This window comes from Portunus trituberculatus, chromosome 17 (assembly GCF_017591435.1).
Source record: "Portunus trituberculatus isolate SZX2019 chromosome 17, ASM1759143v1, whole genome shotgun sequence".
Classification (NCBI taxonomy): Eukaryota; Metazoa; Arthropoda; class Malacostraca; order Decapoda; family Portunidae; genus Portunus; species Portunus trituberculatus.
In genome coordinates this window covers 12,028,396-12,043,395 of record NC_059271.1, presented here as the reverse complement: position 1 = coordinate 12,043,395, position 15,000 = coordinate 12,028,396, and the positions used below count along the sequence as shown (strand labels likewise).

Here is a 15,000-nt window from a genome sequence, read left to right as displayed (position 1 = left end):
CTGACCTACTCAGTGAAAATATTTATATAGGTGAATCATGTGACTATATATTTAAAGTGCTTAATCTGTATACATGAGCCTTAAAGCAGATGAAATATGTAACCTCTTTTTTACATAAACTGAGAAATCGCCCCTACAAGATTATTGAAAATATTTTTTTTTTCTTTTGGACAAAATGTAAGTTTAAATATTGGTTCTTTGTTCTTTGTTCATGTAATGTAATTTTCTTTTGTCAATAAATTAACTAACTAACTAACTGTGTGTGTGTGTGTGTGTGTGTGTGTGTGTGTGTGTGTGTGTGTGTGTGTGTTATTTTTATGCAAGATGGAAAATCTGGGCAGGGGCAACATAAATGATCAAACATAAAGATCCAATGAGATGCCATTCCCCGAAAAGGGTCAAGAGAATTAGCCAAATAAATGGGATAAATGTTTTGCAAGGTTCCCTGTCAAGTGAATTCAAGTCATAGATAGATGGAAATGCAGAAGCAGGTAGGGTGTTTCAGAGGTTACCAGAGAACGAGATGAATGATTAAGAGTACTTGTTAACTCTTGCGTTAGAAAGGTAGTGAGAGAAAAAAAAAAGAAAGATTTGTGCAGCGAGGCCGCAGGAGGAAGTGAGACATGCCGTTATGATCACAAAGAGCAGTTGGAGTGAAAATAGCTATAGAAGATGACAAGAGATGCAATTTTGCGACAGTGAGAAAGAGGCTGAAGACAGTTAGTCAGTGAAGAGGAGTTCATAAGACGAAAAGCCTTTGATCTATTAGAGAGCACTAGGAGTGGAATCCTCCACAATACATGTGAAGAATACTTCATACATGGACGGTTAAATTCCCTGTACAGTGTTAACAGTTAGGGTGTTAGAAAACTGGCGGAGACACCTCGTAATACTTGACTTCATAGAAACTGTTTCAGCAAAAGATAAGGTATAAAGTTTTCAGTTTAGATTACAATGTAATTTAAGGACAGACAGAGGATATTCACTGTAGATCCAGTGCAATCAGATAGAAGATTGTGAAGTGATAGAGGTTTAAGAATGTTCCTACTGAGGATAGATTGAAAACTTTAGATAAGGAAGAGATTAAAACAATTGGGCGGCAGTTTGAGGCATTAGCCTTTTTAGTAGCAGGCTGAATGTAGACAAACTGTGTGTGTGTGTGTGTGTGTGTGTGTGTGTGTGTGTGTGTGTGTAAATGTATCTATCTTATTTGATATCCATCCATCTCTCTGTCTGGCTCTCTGTCTATCTGCGGTTGCCTTGTTTTAAATATGTTCATTTTCTCTAATTTCGATAACAAGTCTAAACAGCACGCGCGCGCGCACACACACACACACACACACACACACACACACACACACACACACACACACACACACACACACACACACACACACACACACTCATATTACACATCCACTTTTTCTCTCCACTCCTCCACTCTTCCCCTTTTATCACTCCTTATTCCTCCTTACTTATTCCTATGAACCCTGTCTCACCCTTTCGCCTCAGCTCTTCACGCCCACTCCTCCTCTCCTTGACACTATTACTGTGCTCCTCTTCGCCATGCCTCACCTCAGTGTACCACGAGTAGATTACACTCTTCCCTCTTAATTCCCTTTGCTTTACGGTGGTCTGAAAGAGAAACACCACATCCCCTCTGCTTATGGGTATCTCTATATTAACGCTTCCCTCAGTTAAAGTGTGGGGTGTTAAACGTTTTATTTATTTATTTATTTTTTATTTAGTTTTTTCTTTTTTATTTGTGTGGGGGGAGGGCGGAGACCGAGATGCTTACTCTATAGCAGTTTGAAAGGGAAACATCATCACATCACTTAAGCTTAATGTTATTTATTTAATAAGGCTTCTGGGTTAGGTGAGGTGTAAACTATTTGTAGTGAGGAGGGCTTTTTTTTATTATGATTTTTCTTATCTTTTGCAAACAGATGTCCATAAGCATTTTGTCTTTATTCTTTTTTTTTGTTCCATGAATTCATTTCGTCATCTGGTGTTTCTTTCTTTTCATTTGTAAATGTGTGTGTGTGTGTGTGTGTGTGTGTGTGTGTGTGTGTGTGTGTGTGTGTGTGTGTGTGTGTGTGTGTGTGTGTGTGTGTTCTCTATGCTTACTTTACATTCTTCTTATCTCATATTTTCAATTCTTCATTATTTTTTGGATTTTCTTCCTATCGTTTTTTGTATGATTTGTGTGTGTGTGTGTGTGTGTGTGTGTGTGTGTGTGTGTGTGTGTGTGTGTGTGTGTGTGTGTATTCACTATATATATCACTCATCAATACTATATTCCTTGCGTGATTTCCCTACCTATGCAATGTTATCATTGTAATCTTTTACTCTCTCCACATCCCCTATCTTTAATCATCATTCATTGCTTCATCTTCCTCTATATACTCTTTTTTAATCTTTTTACCATTCTCTATTTACCATATCTCTTAATCTCTCTATATTCACTCCATATTTCTTTCGATTTGTATTCCCATCTGCTGTTCTTTCATCTCCACCGACACTTCCCTTCCGCCTGTGATGTCCAGGTCCTCCTGTGCTATGTTGGTCTAAAGTGTTAGGAATGTGACAATTACTTTTTTTTTATTTACGTTCCAAGGCCATGAAGAGAAAAAAATAATGTTCCCTCACTCACTTGCCCTTACCTGAAAAACTGGAAAGAAATACGTTACATTGGAGTCAGTCTGTTTGTAACATGGGTTTCTGCGGGTATTGCCTGAGGTGAAAAAGTTAGTTATTCTAAATGGAAAATGTTTTATGAGCATACGCATTTTGAAGCGTTGTTTATATATGGCAGGATATTCAAGTACGACGTGGTAACAACTGCAACGGCCATATCATGACAGGTGGGTATCCATGACGAGGATTTGAAATTACTAATAATTAATTCATGATTTTTACAAGTTATGAGCTTCATAGCATCCGATAACGAGACGAGTGACAACAATGGACCAATACCGAATATCCTTAAACATATTCAATGAATGTATGGATGTAACAGATTACATAGAATTATTAGCTGCGTGGCACCCTGCGTGCTGGGACAGGGAGTGAGAAGGGGTGAGACTACTAAAAAAAAAAAAAAAAAAAAACGCATTTCACGGAGAGTGAGTCATTGTTTTTCGCGAATATCTTTCAAACTAATGAATTGATCGGAATGGTACTTTGACACTGTGTACAAGACACCTTCCGCTAATTTTTGGTCATACTAAGCATTGCCAAATGGTGTTAGTAAAAGCGTTTACTCTTGACGTTTAAAGCCGAAGTCACATGAGTCGCCAGAACTAACGTACACAATCGAACGTTTGCTGCCCTGCCTCCCTTCTCTCTGCGGGAGAGAGGAACGTAGGGAGGAATGGGATGGAGGATTGTAGACGTTCGTATGGATAGGTTGGCGAGGCTTGGCAACACCGTATATCTCAAGAGTAAACGCTTTTACTAACATCATTTGGCATTGCTTAGTATGACCAAAAATTAGCGGAAGGTGTCTAGTACGTAATGTCAAAGTACCATTCCGATCAATTCATTAGTTTGAAAGATATTCGCGAAAAACAATGACTCACTCTCCGTGAAATGCGTAGTAGTAGCAAATCAACTGGTTGTTAATCAGATCACACAGTTACCCTCCAAGACAATGACAGTGAATACGTTCAGATTGTATTGCCGAACTTAAGATGATATGAAGTGTGTGGAAAGGATGATACGAAGTGTGTGGAAAGGGTGTTTTTGTGTCATGGTTACTCTCCTAGACAGCCTGTTCTATCTGTTACCAGGCCACACTTGAATATCGTACCATGGCTAAACAAGACCTCAAAATGCATACATGCAGGGGTCATATTCAGCTTACAATAACTTGCACTTTCACTTATAAATATTCACAGAAGCTTATGTTATTCCCTCCATAGCTATTCCAGACGTGTCTTAAAATCCCTATCTTATAGATATAGATAGTATGATGATATCCGTTTCTTTTTTTATATGTGAAGTAACTTATTTAGATTCCTCAAATCCGTATTAAAAAGCCTATTTGTTTACAGTTTTCTGGATATCATAACTGCAACTGTGTTTAGTTTAGACCTTCAAATTCGTACCAAAAAAGAAATGGTCGCTTACTTTTGCGTGTAAAGCTTGTCAAGATTTTCAAATATGCATAAAATAAAAACCCCATTATTTCGCTCCCTGAAATAAAAAAGTCAAAATGTTTATAATCACGTTTGTCTATTTAATTTTGCAGGTGACTTGACTTTCCTCTAGTAAGAAAAGAATAAGACAAGATAAAAATAATCAAGGGGGAGTTCAGAAGTTACCAGCGAAATAAGTAAATAATTAAAAAGAGATAATTTAAATTCTGAATAGTATCTGCCACTTCGTCTGTGCAGTAAAGGATGTATGTACGTTTGTAGGTATGAAGGACACGGTCAAAAGATTAGCAAAGAGTCTTTCCAGAGCGAGATGAAAGCCTGTACTAGCTAAGGAAAGAAAGTGCCTATGTGGTTATAAAAAAAAAAAGAGGGAGACGCCGCAGGGTTGTATGTAAGGAGGTGAAGTGAGGTGAGCGCGGAAGTAAAAATGCTCTTACTGAACGTGTTGAAAACTTAGCCCCACTAAAGGAAAATTATTAAAAGCTCTCCCCCAGTAAAAAGAATATTAAAAATTGTACCTCCTTCACTTCCTCCTCCTTGGTCCTTCCCTCTTTCATTCCTCTCTCCCTTTTTCCCTCCCTTGCTTCCTACCTCCCTCTTTTCTTTCCTCCTTCTGTCCTCTTTTCCGTAAATCTTCAATTTCTTTCCTCCCTCTCTCCTATTCTTTCCTTTCCTTTGTTCAAGTTTTGCTTCTTCCTTCCTTCCCTTTATCCTATTCTTCCTCCCTTCCCTTTTTTTCTTCCCCTCCTACCTTATTCAATTTTTTTTCTTTTCCTCTCTCTTGTCCTTCCTCTCCTCCCTTTTTATCTTGTCTTTTCCTTCCTTGGCTGTTGTGACGCCTTACCTCAATCACTCACTCATTCTTTCCTCTCTTCCTTTCTTCCATAGCCTCATACCTTGCTCCTTTCTTCCCTCTTATTCCCTCACTTCTTTCCCTTTCTTGCCTTCTATACTCCCTTCTTCCCAATTCCCTTCCTATTTTATCCCCTACTTTAATTCTCCTTCCCTTCCATCTTATGTTTCCATCCTTCCTTCTTTCCCTCCAATCTCTTTCTTGATTAATTCCCTCTTGCTCCCTCCCAAGCTACTGAAGAAAATGCTGAAGGCACGTTCCCACAGAAGAATTTCTACAAAAGGAGACGAAAAAAAACCATAACGAAATAATAAACCAATGACCCATGGAAGGTAAAAACTTGATAATACGGTGCGTTAAAAAATAAAAATAAATGAAAGATTCTACCTTTAAGAACAAAAATATTGCTGGAAAATGACGAAAAAAAGAGTTGAATGTGACTTACACTTTAAGGAAAAGATTTATATTGCTAGAAACTACAAGAAAGGGAGTGAATGATTGTAATGAATTATAAAGGAAAGTAATAAAACCGGTGTAAAGATGACAGCATTATAGAAGAATAATAGAAAAACGAAACTAAAGGTATGACCTTTTTCAAACCATGAAAGCATAACACCATTACAAGATTTAAGAAAAGAAATTAAGGAAAGGTGGATGGCCACGATGAAGGGCAAGAAAATAATTTAGTATGAAAATATCTTTGACTTGAGTACGAAATATGCTGCCCATATTTTAACATTGTTTGTGCAAGACAGGGGGATGAAGAGAAAGAAAAAGGAGGATGAGGATAATGATAATAATGATAATGATGATGATGATAATGATGATGATAAGAAAGAGCATAATTAGTAGGAAGAGGAATACAAAGAAACACGAAAGAAAAGGAATGATAAAAAACACTTTCTTGCCCAACGAAACAGTCTTTGTAACTATATTACCAAAACAGATTCTATGAGTCAGAGTCAAAATGACATCAAGATTCAAGGAGGGATCATAATGTAACAAGGAGAAACACTCATAGAATGTGATAGGAAAGCATGAAAGACAGACATTACTCATATACCATCAAAAAGAAAATGATGTAGAAAAAATACGTTGAGGAATTTATGTAGGCAGAAAAGGAATACAAAGTATACAGAGGAAGAACAAGGAGAAAGAAGTAAAAGATGAAATCACCAAAATGCTTCACTCACCACCCCATGAACCAGAATCAGAAGCAAGAATCACCGTCGTGTGTTTATGTCACGTCTTTAAGTGAAGAAAGGCTTTGTTATTGCAGGATGAAAGTGTAGCAGGGCAGGGCCGGAGGGGCTACTACAGGAAGAATTATGAAGATGTGACTATGATGTAAAATGATAAAGGAGGGAGGAAGGAAGAAATGAATGATGGCAAAGGGATGGATGGATGGCAGAGAGAGAGAGAGAGAGAGAGAGAGAGAGAGAGAGAGAGAGAGAGTTATTGTATCCAAATATATAAGATATTTAACTTTATCTCAATAATTTTTAATACCATTTTTTTTAATTACTCTTACCTAACGTTCTTTCCTACAGTTTCTCTCTCTCTCTCTCTCTCTCTCTCTCTCTCTCTCTCTCTCTCTCTCTCTCTCTCTCTCTCTCTCTCTCTCTCTCTCTCTCTCTCTCACACACACACACACACACACACACACACACACACACACACACACACACACACACACACACACACACACACACACACACACACACACTATAAGATAAAAGAAGCACGTATGACAAAACTATAATTAACTTGCTTACTGTGTGTACTATCTTCCCACTGCCACACACACACACACACACACACACACACACACACACACACACACACACACACACACACACACACACACACACACACACACACACACACACACACACACACACACACACACACACACACACACACACACACACTAACCACCGCTTTATCGCCCCGAAGCTATTAAAGTGACGGGGGTACACGCGGGTCACCACGCCAGGGAGGAGGGACTACAGTGGATGGGAAAAACTGTGTGGGTGTCACATTAGACTAAGAGATTACGTAGGGAGAGAGAGAGAGAGAGAGAGAGAGAGAGAGAGAGAGAGAGAGAGAGAGAGAGAGAGAGAGAGAGGGGGGGGGAAGGGGCTCTGGGGAGTACTAGGAAAATCTCATTGACCTTTGCCGCTTCTTTGATACTTCTCCCCTCTCCATCATCCTCCTTCTCATGGTCCTCCTCCTCCTCCTCCTCCTCCTCCTCCTCCTCCCTGCCTCACTTCTCACGAGCTTATCTATTACCAGATCTTTTTTTTTTTATCATCTCTCACCTTCGGTTTACGAGACGTCTTTTAATTTCCACTACTTGCATAAAAGAAATTGGTCTTTGCTCTTTTTAACCTCTGCTTGATAATTGTCGAGAAAGTGAATACTGGTTCTTGAGACACATTTATGGATGGAGACAAGACTGATAGTAGATGGGTATGTGTTATACCGGGTCTGCCACATGTAAGACTAATGATTTCTTGAATTTTTGTTTTTCCTGTGTACTTTTGTTTTTTTTCGTTTGCAAACTTCTAAAGTAAGAGAGGGTGGAATTGTGTCTATTTTTCCAGTGCCTTTTTTTGTATTTTTTTCTGCAGTCAAAAGTTATATAATAATAACAAACACTGATATTTTAACAACTGTGAGATAAAATATACTTTTATATCCTTCTCATATAGACCTCTAACACCAGAGCGTTGTTATCTTAAGATATCCCATTGTGCCTCGTTTTCTCTGACTGAGAGACTTCGAAGTTCAAATTTCTACAATATATCAAGTTAAAATTATTTTTATTTCAAGCAACAGGTATAAGTATAGTTGATGTCCTGAAAGTTTTTTTCTTAATATTTTGAACACCTGTCTGCATTTGTTTTTCATGAGCAAATACAGTGATGAACAAAAAATCTACATTACGAATTGGCTTATTGTTTTTAATAGATGTAAATACTGTGTCGTTTCAGAACTAAGAGTTTTCTTGGTGAGATTGAATCCTTAACATAATTTCTGTTTTTCAGTGTTTCCTCTCTTCCTGTTAACCTGACGCTTTTAAGCCAAAGAATCTATAACAAGAATTAGTCCATAGTTCATTAAGGTCGTGTAATAGATGTAGATACTGTGTCTTTTCTGTCCTGATGATTTTTTGAGTGTGTATCCTTGCTGCGATATTCTCCCAGTGTGCCTTTCTTCTCTTTATAAAATGCTGTCCAGAAAGCTGCATTTAAAAGTACCTCATAGTATTTTAGCCTCGTGTAATTTATGTTAATAGTTTCTTTTTTCTCCGAACATGAGTTTTTGAGAATGTACATCCTTCCCCTGATACTCTCCCAGCCTGCATGACTTTCTTCCTTCCTATGAAGCAAACTATTTTATGTAAAAAAGATCTACATAAAAAACAAGCTCACAGTATTTCAACTCCCAGTAATTGATGCAAATGCCTTTTTTTTTCCTGTCCTAAGAGTTTTTAAGTGTGTGAATCCCTGTCATGATACTCTTCCAATCTGACTGTCTTCCCTTGAGTCAGATGCTTGCAAGGCCGAAAAACCTCGTGTTGATCCTCCTGTTTTTACCGTCCTGTGACAGTTTTTTTCTCGTCATACAAGCGGCGCGGGACTAGTTGTATTTCGTCACGTATACATGCCCAGCACAAGCTTGGCGCCCTTCCAGCTAACGGAATAAAAACCTAGAAACATTTTTACCATCAGTGACGTTGCCTTCTCTCCTTTCCCTCCCTCTCTCCCTCGCCCTCCCTCCCCCCATCACCCAAAACCCAGATACAATTTATGCTATTATTTCTCTACATGGAGAGATGAAGGCGGTGCGTCAGCTTTGCCTCGTCAGCGTTAGACTTCTTCTGTGCGGCGTCTGGCACGTAAATGGCGCCACGTGTCTTTAATGCACAGAAAAAAAAAGGAAATATAGTATACGGTTTTCTTCTTGTCCTCTTCTTTTTCTATTTTTATTTTCATTTCTGGCTTTCATGATTTCCCTTCGTGTTCGTGACTTTGCTTATTTTTTTTTTCTTTTAATATTTAGTTGCCTAATGGTGGACAGTACATTAAGTATCCATCTATCCATTTGTCTTTCTACTCATCAGTCTATCTGTCTGTCTATTTGTTTATCTATCTATCTCTATCTATATATATATCTCAACATTTCCTTCTACCTATCTGTCTCCTCGTCAAGTGGTGCAATTCGTGTTATTTAGTTTATGGAATTCTTTTTACTTTCCTATTTGCATGTACAATAAGGATGATGATTGGACGTGGAAGGAAAATACAGGAGGTAGAGATTAGTAAGTTAATAAAGCATTCTGATATACGGAAGTCACAGTGAAGGTTGTACTGGTTATGGTGATAGAAGTGGTTGCATTCGTCTTGATTCGATTTTGTTTTTCACCTTTATTGTTTAATTTTTTTGTTGTCGTTTGTATTTTTCCTTCTTTGGTGTTTTATCTACCCTTACATCACGTACAACATAAGTAGGAGTAAGACAATAGTAGAATTTTAAATGAAACATGACTTGTGTTGCCGACGTAAGATAACACATTAACACTTATAAAACACAACAAAGCAAAGAGCAAGGTAAATAAATCTTCAATACTCTTAATTCACAGGGATGCAAAGTAATGACAATAAAGAAATTCTCAATCATTCCTCTTTATTCTCTTTATCAATGTTTCCTGGTACGAAGAGCTACCTAGACATGTTTTTTTTTTAACCCCATTATTAATACCACTGGAAACTCGAAGAACTGACATTTGTAAACACGCACATTAATGTCACATTTTTGTGTCGGCGAACGAGATTGCAGCGGAAAAGACCAAAAGATACAGTAGGAGGAAGTGGAAGCGTAGAAGCAGAAGTAGGAGAATGTACGGGGATGGAGGTATAGAAGGAGGAATAGGGAAGTAGAAGTTGTATAAGGAGGAGGAGGATGAAGAGAACCTGTATGTGCAAGAGAAGAGAAAGTGGTATAAAGAAATATTTACGCGAGGATCGGTGTCGCAGGAATAGTGCTCTGGCGAGGAATGGGAGGCGTGAGGCGCAAGGAGGGATGCAGCTGTGCTTATTGCCTCGCCCAAGATGTACGAGAGTATGGGGGAGGCAGCGAGACGGGAAAGTGACGCATGGAAGGTGACAAGAACCAGAAGGCACGGCAAGGAGGACGAGAAGACGAAAGAAAATAAATGAAGGAAAGGACTAAGGAAGGAAGGAGAAATAGGAATATGTATATGTAACGAAAGGAGAAGCTGCTTAGGGAAACATGAGAAGCGAAAAAAAGGCGAAAAAAAGGAGGAGAGGGAAAAATATAGGGATGGAGGAAGGAGAAAAAATGAAGAAGGAAAAAATGAAGAAGGGAAGGAAGAATAGGAGAATGTGTTTGTAATGAGAAAAGAAGGAGGAGAAATGAAGGAACAGTTGGCAAATATACAGATCTGTGGAGATGGAGTTGGAGGAGAAAGACGACGAGGAGAAGGATGAGAAAGAGGAGGAAAAGGAGAAGAAGGAGGAGGAGGAGGAGGAGCAGCAGAAGAAGGAGGAGGAGAAGGAGGAGGAGAACAAGGGCTAAGTTCTTGAGAGGACGAGTGGCAGAAGGGAGTGTATAACTAAAGGCTTGACACACAAGTTAGTTATGCTACGTTATAATGTATGCAGTGATGACCCTCTCTCTCTCTCTCTCTCTCTCTCTCTCTCTCTCTCTCTCTCTCTCTCTCTCTCTCTCTCTCTCTCTCTCTCTCTCTCTCTCTCTCTCTCTCTCTCTCTCTCTCATGGGTCCTTTATGTTTTCTATTCCTTTCTTTCTCTTATTATTTTACAAATGTACATTACCTGCTATATTCCTTCGTTTCCTTTACGTAGTTTTGTTCTTATCATCTCTTCTTATTCCGTCTCCTCCTCCTCTGCGTCTGTCATCGATTTCCTGCTTCTCTTTCTTCGGTCCTCGCTTTGCTAGCAGGCGGAGGGAAAAAATGGGGCAGTGAGCAGAAATTATGTACGACAAAATAGAGGGAAATTGCAACTCCATCCTATTTTTTTCCTTCATTTCTCCTTTCATTTTTTTAGTTCCTTTATCAATCGAGTGTTTGCAACCTTGATTTCTACTTCTTTTCTCCTTTATTGACTGCTTTGATTTGCTCCCTTATCTCCCCCCTTTTCTCTCTCTCTCTCTCTCTCTCTCTCTCTCTCTCTCTCTCTCTCTCTCTCTCTCTCTCTCTCTCTCTCCTTAGTCAGCAGCCTCGCTCAGCAACGCTAATCACTGTTCAGAAAGTGATCAGCTGACATCAGGAATCCGGAAGTTGCAGTGAAGTGAAATGCTAGAAGAAAAAATGCCAATCTTGGAAGTTTTGTAAAGATCTCCTCAAGAACCGAGAAGAGAGAGAGAGAGAGAGAGAGAGAGAGAGAGAGAGAGAGAGAGAGAGGGAGAGAGACGTCCACTTCCTTCTCCTCCTCCTTATTCTTTTACCTCTGAACGTAAGTAACGAAACCTATATCATTTTGTTCATCTTATCTGATTAAAATTATTTTGTGCTTTCCAGGTAAGCGACGATGTGACCCAGTACGTGAGTATAGTGAGAGAAAGAGAGAGAGAGAGAGAGAGAGAGAGAGAGAGAGAGAGAGAGAGAGAGAGAGAGAGAGAGAGAGAGAGAGAGAATGTGTGTGTGTGTGTGTGTGTGTGTGTGTGTGTGTGTGTGTGTGTGTGTGTGTGTGTTCGTTTGTGTTCGTTTGTGTGTATTTGCGTATTTTCGTATCTATCTCTCTCTCTCTCTCTCTCTCTCTCTCTCTCTCTCTCTCTCTCTCTCTCTCTCTCTCTCTCTCTCTCTCTCTCTCTCTCTCTATCTATCTATCTATCTATCTATCTATCTATCTATCTATCTATCTATCTATCTATCTATCTTCATCTATCTATCTGTCTGTCTCTTACCTGTCCTTTCCTTGCCTCGCCTCTACTTCCCGCTCACCCTCAACCTTTCATAATTATCAATCACGGACTCCAGCGACGGCACCACATGCAATCTTGGCGGGGTCCGCGGAGGTGCCGCTGATGACTCTTGAGGCGCTACTCCAGCAAGTGAAGCCGCCCGCCCTTAATTAAGATCCGGGCCGAGGCTGAGTTATAAGTATCAGGAGGCTTACGGGATAAAGCTGTGCGCTGCTTCTTGTTCATGGGGGAAGCGAGAGAATATTGAGGTCTTGCGGGAGTTTGCTTTTTTTTTTTTTTTTTGTAAAGAGTGGTCGTTTGTGATGTTGAGGGATGTGATGTGTTGGATTTATTGTATGTTATTGAAATTTTAAGGGAGTTGCTTAAATTTTCAAAGAGTTGGTTGTGTGTGTATTTATACTGAGATCTTTGGAAGTTCTTGTTTTTTGTATGTTTGTTGTTGTGTGGTTGTACCTTGTGTGGTTGTGTGTGAATATTGATGCGCTGTGGAGTTTCTTCGGTTTTTAAAGATTTTGGTGTGTAATTGTGTTAGTGGTTATGTCTATTATAATATTGTCTTGGATCTTGTTCTCAGATGCTTCATCCTTTTGATGTCGTTTGGTATTCTTTACAACCTGTAGCCCAAGTTAATGTCTTGAAAGGGTTAATTGTGTGGTTTTATGGCTGTGCTAGTTGTGTGTTTTATAAGAAATTTCATCAGATATGTTACTGTATATTCAAGAATATTTTAAGATGTTTCATTCTTTTGTCTCAGCCATTTTTAAAAGGTTGTACTGGAAGTTAGTGGTTTTAAAGGCCTGGCTGTGTGATTGTGTGGTTATGTTAGTGGTATATTTTATATCATGAAGAATCTTGGACATTTTTTTTTTTCTTAAATATATTATGTTCTCTGTTTCAACTATTTTTTCTTGTCTAACAGACCGTAGTGGAAGTGTGATTCTCAAGTGTGTTTTCATAGCTCCATTGTTAGATTAATATGGACGCCCCATTATGACTAAGTGAAATACACATGAAAACTCTACTGAAAATCTATACGGACATTTGAGAATAGGACTAATAGAATTTCTAAGTGGTTTGACAAAATTTATCTGTAGCACTTGAATTTTGCCCTAATGAAGGTTGTTAAGCGTGTAAGTACATAAGAGCTAGTGTTGTATATACTTCCTTCAAAGAATACTGTAACTTTCTAGTGGTGATTCTTATGACTGCGTCTCAGGAACTAATTTTGCAGAGAAAATTTAAACGTTTTTTGTGCTTTTCTTTAGTTTTATTTTGCTATATATTGAGTATTAAGCATGTCATTTATGTATTTACTTACTCTCTTATTTATCAACTTATATACTTGTTTATTTTAAGAAGTGTTAATTTACTTGTGGACTTTTCTTCAGACCACACTAGCCTGTGTGTGCACTCAGTTCCCCTCACTATACTCGACATAAGATAAGGTGCAATAATCACCTCTTTATTATTATATTTTCTCAATGCATATACTCCCTAATGAGAGTATGCGCACATCTATTTTTCTAATTATACCAGAGAAACCTGGAACTTTAGGGTACTATAAATATAGAACTATAAGCATAATGAGTCAAATATTAAAATTAATCTTAAGAATGGAACTAGAATGAATAAGATGCAAAACAAAAGGAGAGACATTGGAAGAACAATATGGCTTTGTGGAAGGAAAATTAACGAGAAATATAATATTTATTATTAGAGATACAAAGAGATGTTTTTATGTTTCATAGACCATCAGAAAGCTTTTGATGGAGTTAAACATGGAGATTTAATCAACATACTAGAGAAAATTGGAGTGGATGGAAAAGATTTAAGAATGGTGAACAAACTTTACTGGGACCAGAGAGCACCTGTAAGAGTAGAAGTGACTGGATTGCTGTAAAGAGAAGAGCACGAAAGGGATATGTTTTATCTCCAGATCTTTTCTCTTTTTACAGTGAGATGATAATGAGATCAATTGAAGGAAAGGAAGGTTTTGTTATTATGGAAAGAAATATAAATAATATAAGGTACACGGATGATACGATTTTCGTCTCGGATTCACAAGAGAAATTGCAGATATTACAGCAACAGTGAAGGAGGCACAGATAAGACGAAGTGATAGTGATTATTAAGAAGACAGGTTCCAAGCTGAAATGTAAGAGTGAACAATTGAATTATAAAAAAAGGTGAGAAGATTTTTCTACCTTGCATGTTACATAACAGGAGATGGAAGGTGTATAGAGGAAATCAAAATATATGAAGCAAAAATGTCATTTCAAAATAAAAGAAACGTAATCAGCAACAGGAATATATTAATGAATATAAAACGAAGAGCAGTCAAAACATACGTCAGTGCTGTTATATGGATAAGAAGCCTGGAAGTTAAATAAAACAGATGGAAAATAGGATGAAAAAATATGAAATGTGGTGTTAACGACGGCTTTCGAAAATATCTTGGACAGAAAGAATATCAAATAAAGAAGTATTGAGAAGAATGGGTAGAGAAAGAAAACTAACAGTGAAGATTCGAGTAAGTCAAATGAGATTTGTAGGACATGTGATGAGAAAAGGAAAGATAGTAAGCTTAACAGGAAGAATCCCATGTAGCAGAGCAAGAGGCAAAGAATGAGTGAAATACATGGATGGGATAGGAAGAACATTAGGAGATGGAAGAGGAGCTGCATGTATATTACAAATGGCAAGAGATTGAAAGAAGTGGCAATCCTGGTAAACTCTGGAACTCCCTACCTGCTTCTGTATTTCTAACTTCATATGACTTGACTTCATTTCAGAGGGAGGTTTCATGACATTTATCCCTTTCTTTCGGCTAACTTTTTCGGACCTGTAAGGGGACTGGCAACTAAGTGAGCCTTTTTATAAATTTTTCGTGCTCTTGGCTAACTTTTTCCTCGTACATAAAAAAAAAAAAAAAAAAAAATCCATGGCGGCCAACGTCTGCAGGGGCGCGGCACTTCGGCAGAGTAAGGTTTTGTTAATCATTCTATTGTTTCAC

General features: G+C 38.3%; 1 protein-coding gene across 23 annotated transcripts in view; it reads left to right on the top strand.

Moving 5' to 3' along the window:
* LOC123505138 (sodium/potassium/calcium exchanger Nckx30C-like) overlaps window positions 1-15,000 on the top strand; it is a 406,837-nt gene that overhangs the window by 63,123 nt on the left and 328,714 nt on the right. The gene's annotated exons all lie outside the window — the stretch shown is intronic.